Here is a 5,904-nt window from a genome sequence, read left to right as displayed (position 1 = left end):
GCTCTTGGCCTTTTGGAACATCAATGAGACATAGTTGCCACAGTCACTAGGTCTAGCATTTAGACCTGCAAGGAAGGGCGGTAAGCTTTAGTTAATGCTTGAATTTGAATTCTTTCACTAATTAAAGAGTAATTTATTGTAAAAATAAAAAAAAAAGGAAAGAAAGAAGACCTGGGAACCCGGAGGGGGCCTGTGCCTCAGTCCAAGCCACAGTTTGAAATGACTGCCAGAAGAGGAAGGAGCTTTCTTCAAGATTCTCCCCACCCCGAACCCTCTACCACCCAGGTAGCCCTGAGGCATCCTCCCCTGCACGCGACCCCAGCCGCAGTCCGGCGCAGTACCTTTTGTTTCCTGACATTCCTTACAGCCAGAAGATTCAGGGAGTCAGTCCGCCTATGAGCAGAGGAGAGGATGTCCCTCAAGAGTGAAACAGGAAGTACAGAGGAAATGCGACAGCACCTCTCCTAGAAGACAAGGCCAGTCACGTTCGCCCAGCACTGATTCTAGGCAATGCGGCCCCCCCCTCCCTGAGGTGAAACATGGAGACCCAGGAAGCTTCCTTGTCTGAGCCACGTACGGAAGCCAAGAGCTCCAGGGTCGTCAGACCTGCCCTATCCAGCAGAAACAGGTTTGGAGAGAAACAGTTTAGAGAGAAAGAGTCATGACAGGGATCTCCATGAAGTGTCTCCCGGATGGACTGGGAAGTCAATCTTCGTAGAAGATATGCAGCCTGACCAAGAGGCATCTAGGCCCCTCAGAAACAGCGGAGACAGAGCAAGAGGCAGTAGAGAGCAGAGGCCAGAGCCCAGGCAGGGTACAGCGCCGTGCCATCGCCAGGGGCATAAGGCAGGGTGTGCGAAACGGGGGCTTGTCCAGGGAAGCTAGCCTTCCAGGGACAGGGATTGTTGCCGTCTCCCATTCCCGACTTCCTCTTCAAGATTGTATCATGGTGTGGCTTCATTTCACAGAGAAGAGCCGCGGAAAGGTACAACCATCTTCTTGGACTTGGGTCCGCTCCTCTCCTGCCAGACAATGTGCTCCTGTGGGGCTTTTGTCCTCGGCTGGAGTGTGGTCCACTTGATCCTAGAAAAGAGGCCTCTCGGGATGGGGATGAGACTTCCATTGCTCTGGGACGAACGCGTCTGCTCATGTGATCGAGGCCTTCACAAACCCAAAGTGGAAGCGCCGCGAAAATGATGGACAACCGGCCACAGGACCCCAGCAGAGACGCAGAAAGAGGCTCACCAAAGACCAGCGGACATGCAAGAAATCGCTTTTTGACGCACAGGGAACATTCGTGCACAGACACACACGCACACGGGCACACACACACGCACACACACACACACCCAATGACAGAGAGAGGGAAAGAAGCACAGAGAGAGTGAGAGACAGAGAGAGAAGAGAGAATGGGTGACACACCCACACACGCAGTGCCACAGAGGAGGCACAGAAGTAAATGCCCCCAGGCAAGCCCTGCGGCTTCGGGCGTTCTGCTCTCAATGGCAAGGACCCTCGGGTGAGAGAACAGCCCATGGGCACGCAGGCAGACCTGTCCTGGAGATCTCGGGGGCACAATTACTGAGGAAACTCACCCGAACACCGTCCGGGCAGGCCGGAGGCTGGGATGCCACGCTGCTTCACCCGAACTCCGCCTGTGGTTTCGTCATCCTGGTCGGGCCTTTGCCACTCCTGGCAGCTGGAGACGTTCCTATGGACCCCGTGGAGAGATCAGGCCGGAGTCTCGGAGGCCCGACACCCAAGTGCTGCCACGGAGGGCTCCCGCGTTGCCCAGCCTCAGGGACCGGTTTTTAAGACAACCGTGAAAACCAGTGTGACGGGAGAATCAGCTCGCGCCTCGCGCATGCGCACTGGCTGGGCCAACTTGTGCTCTGCTCCTGACAGTCAGGCTGCCTCCCCTTTAAATTACGGCGGCTGCGCCGCGGCACAGGGGGCTCCTGTTGCAGCCCCGGCTGCGGCTGCATCCGGGGTCCAGTTTGGGGCCGCGTGGGGGAGGGGGCCGCGGGTGTCTCAGGGCCAAGTCCCCAGGAATCCGGTGTTCAGGACCTCCTTGAGCCGAGTTCAACCGATGGAGCGGGAGCTTCAGGGCGCCTGCAGAGTCCTCAGGACTCCTCTTCAGATGTGATTTTGGACCCCTCCAGGTGAGATAGGATGGGCTTACCACATCTGGTGAGGCAGGGAGGGTCTTGCTACAGCACAGAATGATCCCATGGCCCTCGAGGCGTGGTGTCAGCTGAAAATTCATTGATCCGTGAGCCCTCTGCCTCCCTCCTCCTTTGAAAGAGCAGTGAATCGCCACGCTTCTAAAAGCCCTGGGGCTCCTGCAAGCCCACACCGCTTTCCAGGACACATGCAGATAGGGACCGGGCGAATCTGAGGTGGAGAGGATGCGATGAGACGTGCCACTGACGTATCCCAGAGCAGATGTCGTGAATGCGTGCCACAGGAGGCATGTGGGGCGATGGCGAAACCCACAAAGGTGTCCAGGCATGTGCCTGGTGGCAAGGGGGAACAAGTGGCCTTTCCCTGAGTGCCAAGGGAAATGAAAGAATACCTGGGAACCAGGAGGGGGCTTGTGCCTCAGTCCAAGCCACAGTTTGAAATGCCTGCCAGAGGAGCAAAGAGCTTTCTGCAAGATTCACCCCACCCCCAACCCTCTACCGCCCAGGTAGCCCTGACGCATCCTCCCCTGCACGTGACCCCAGCTGCAGTCTGGCGCAGTCCCTTTGGTTTCCTGGCATTCCTTACAGCCAGAAGATTCAGGTATTCAGTCCGCCTATGAGCAGAGGAAAGAATGTAAGTGCAGAGGAAATGCGACAGCACCTGTCCTAGAAGACAAGGACAGTCACGGTCGCCCAGCGCTGATTCTAGGATTCTAGGGCAATCCGCCCTGTGGACCCCGTGGAGAGGTCAGGCTGGAGCCTCGGAGGCTGGACAACCAAGCGCTGCCGCGGAGGACTGCTGCGTTGCCCAGCCTCAGGGACTGGTTTCTATGACAACCGTGGGAACCACTGTGACTGGAGAATGGGCTCTCGATTTGCGCATGCGCATTGGCTGGGCCGCCCGGCGCTCTGCTCCTGGCAGTCAGGCTGCGTCCTCTGTAAATAATGGCGGCTGTGCGGCGGCACCCTGGGCTGCTGCTGTAGTCGCGGCTGTGGCTGGATCCTGGGTCCAGTTTGGGGCCGCGTGGGAGCCCTCTCCCACCCCCAGGATTCCCGTCTTCAGGACCTCCTTGAGCAGAGTTCCACCGATGGTGTGGGAGCCTCAGGGCGCCTACTGGGTTCTGAGGACTCCTCTTCAGATCTGATTTTGGTCCCCTCAGGGTGAGAAAGGTTGGGCTCACCGTGTCTGGTGATTCAGGCAGGGCCTCACCGCAGCATAGAATGATCCCATGGCCCTCGAGGAGTGTTGTCAGCTGAAAATTCACTGATCGGTGAGCCCTCTGCCTCCCTCCTCCTTTGAAAGAGCAGTGGCCTGCAGGGCTTCTAAAAGCCCTGGGGCTCCTGCAAGCCGACACCTCTTTCCAGGACACGTGCAGACAGGGACGGGGCGAATCTGAGGTGGAGACAATGCGATCACGCGTGGCCCTGGCGTATCCCGTAGCAGATGCTGTGAATGTGTGTCACCGGAGGCATATGGAGCCATGGCAACACCAACAATGGTGTCCAGGCATGTGCCCCTTGGAAGGGGGGCAAATGTGACATTTCCATCAATGTCGGGGAAAATCAAAGAACACCTGCAAACCACCGCCACAGGCATAAGGGCAGGAGAGGCAAACGGGTGTCTTCTCCTGAGAGGCTAGGGTTCCATTGAGAAGAATCATGCCATGTCCTGTTCTTAGCTTCTTCTTTTAGATTTTGTGGTGTGGCTTTGTTTCTCAGACAAGAGCCACGAGGAGATAGAACCATCTCCTTTCACGTCGGTCTGCTCCCCTCCTGCAAGACAAGCAGCTCCTGTGAGACTTTTTTTTTTGCCTGCAGTATGGTCATGTTGATCTTAGAAAAGAGGCAGCTGAGGATCGGGATGAAATTTCAATGTCTTTGAGGCCGACGCATCTCCTCACTTCGTCAAGGCCTTCAGAAACCAATGTGGAACCGCCCCGGAAACTATGGACAACCAGCCACATGACCCAGGCAGAAATGCAGAAAGAGGCCCACTAAACACACGCTGACATGCGTGAAACCTCTTTGTAGCTCACTGGGCACATTGTTCCCAACACACACACACACACACACACACACACACACACACAGAGAGAGAGAAAGCAAGAGAAACAGACAGAGTGAGAGACATAGACAGAAGAGAGAATTGGAGACACAGGCATACAGATATACAGCAGTGGCAGAGAAACGCACATCCCCAGGCAATCCCTTAGTCTGCGGGGTTCTGCTCTTCGGGAGTACGACCCTCGGGTGAGAGAGCAGCCCACGGGCAAACAGGCCGACCTGTCCTCGAGATCACGGGGGGCATGTCTTTTGTGGGGACTCACCCGAACGCCGTCCATGCAGGCCTGAGGCTGAGATGCTGCGCTGCTTTCTCAGGACTCCCTCTGCTTTTTCTGCATCCTGGTCAGCCCTCCGTGTATCGTGGTGTCCTGAAACTGTTTTTTCGACCCCCCTGGATTGGTCAGGCTGGAGCCTCAACACGGACGCACTGCCCCGAAGGGCTCCTCCTTTGATAAGGTTCAAGGAGTCGTCCTTAGCCAACCGTTGGAGTCACTATGACAGCAGAAAGGGCACGCGCCTCGCCCATGCGCATTTCCCAGGCGGACTCCTGCTTTGCTGTTCAAAGTCCGGCTGCGGCTCCTTTAAACAGGTTCTGCGATGCGTGGACTGGGGTTTGTGTGGCAGTCGCGGTGGTTGCTGGAGCGGTGATGTAGTAGGGGGTATTGTGGGAGTGGGGGCTTCGGGCCCCCCAGGGCCAGACCCCCGGGAGTCCTGTCCTCAGGACCCCCTTGAGCCGATTTCTACCGGTGGAGGTGGGCCCTGCTTCAGGGTGCCGGTTCCGGTCTCCGGACGCATAGGCTGCTGTGCATTGTTGTGATCACAGCTCACTGCAGCCTCAATCTCCCAGATTTAAGCAATTTTCTTGTCTCAGCCTCCCACGTACCTGAGACTACAGGCATATGCCCCGACACTCAACTACTTTTCTTCAAAAACATTTTTGTATGAATGGGGACTTATTATGTTTCCTGGCTCATGTCAAATTCCTGGGCTCAAGCTGTTCTCCTGCGTTGGCCTCCTCAAGTGCTGAGATAACAGGTGTGAGCTTCCACATGCAGCTAAATTCTTATATCTTAAATCCCTACCTCCCACAATAAGCAGATGTTAGGCCCACTTATTTTATAACTTTTTGCTGTTTATGTCTCTTTTTGTCCCTGGTCACAGGGATTAGCAGCCCACTGTCCACCAAATTTCAAATCATTAGGGGCATTATGCTATGTCCCAGGAGTGGCTGAGGCTTCAAGGACCTGCTGCTCTAACATAGGTCTGCTGAGGAGTACAATTCATCTTGTGTTTCTGTGTTGTTTAACAACCTTCCTGAGCTCCTCTAAGTCAGTCCATCCTGCCACAACTGGCAAGAATCAAGAAACTCTCCAAGAAAATGTTTCTCAACCTGCCTGTTGTCAAGTAGAAGACAGGTCTGCTGACCCCCCACCGTGTTTGCTCTTCACTGCATGTTCCACCTGAACTTTCCCGTCTGCTCAGTGAGTCTTGACAGTGGGGTCAAGGGGACTCACTCTCAAAGACCAAGGCTGACCCTCTCTGAATACAATGCCATGACCTAATTGCTATCACTGTGGTTTTGTCTTCAGGGACTAAAGGATACAATAAGAATTTGTCCCTTTAATTTTCCTGTTGATGCACAAAATACTTAAATGCT

The 5,904-nt window shown here is 55.3% G+C and overlaps 1 long non-coding RNA gene across 1 annotated transcript; it reads right to left on the bottom strand.

Moving 5' to 3' along the window:
• Positions 1-286: 286 nt before the first annotated feature.
• LOC129481882 (uncharacterized) lies at positions 287-4,884 on the bottom strand. The gene is made up of 5 exons (XR_008657537.2): positions 4,511-4,884; positions 2,845-3,956; positions 1,596-1,711; positions 607-1,083; positions 287-464 (listed from the first exon to the last, which is right to left on the bottom strand). It is a non-coding gene; the product is annotated as an uncharacterized lncRNA (long non-coding RNA).
• Between the last annotated feature and the right edge of the window lie 1,020 nt (positions 4,885-5,904).

This window comes from Symphalangus syndactylus, chromosome 5 (genome assembly GCF_028878055.3).
Source record: "Symphalangus syndactylus isolate Jambi chromosome 5, NHGRI_mSymSyn1-v2.1_pri, whole genome shotgun sequence".
Classification (NCBI taxonomy): Eukaryota; Metazoa; Chordata; class Mammalia; order Primates; family Hylobatidae; genus Symphalangus; species Symphalangus syndactylus.
Note: the sequence above shows the minus strand (reverse complement) of the source record. Positions and strands in the feature narration are given on the sequence as shown.